Below are 212 nucleotides of genomic sequence, written 5' to 3'. Positions count from 1 at the left end.
CAGGCCACTGAGACCTTAAGTCCAGGAGCACACAGGCAGGACTTGGACTCAGTTCTTTCCGTCTTCAAAACTGGTTTTTGGTCACATTTTACCAGGGAGAAAACTGAGGCCCAGAGAAACGAAATGACATATCTAGCAGACTCAGGATTTGAACCAGGATCTTTGACTCCAGCTCTAACATTCTTTCCTTTGTGGGCTCCCTCCTTCTTCTT

This window comes from Vombatus ursinus, unplaced genomic scaffold (assembly GCF_900497805.2).
Source record: "Vombatus ursinus unplaced genomic scaffold, bare-nosed wombat genome assembly UNPS02014830.1, whole genome shotgun sequence".
NCBI classification, from domain to species: Eukaryota; Metazoa; Chordata; class Mammalia; order Diprotodontia; family Vombatidae; genus Vombatus; species Vombatus ursinus.
Note: the sequence above shows the minus strand (reverse complement) of the source record.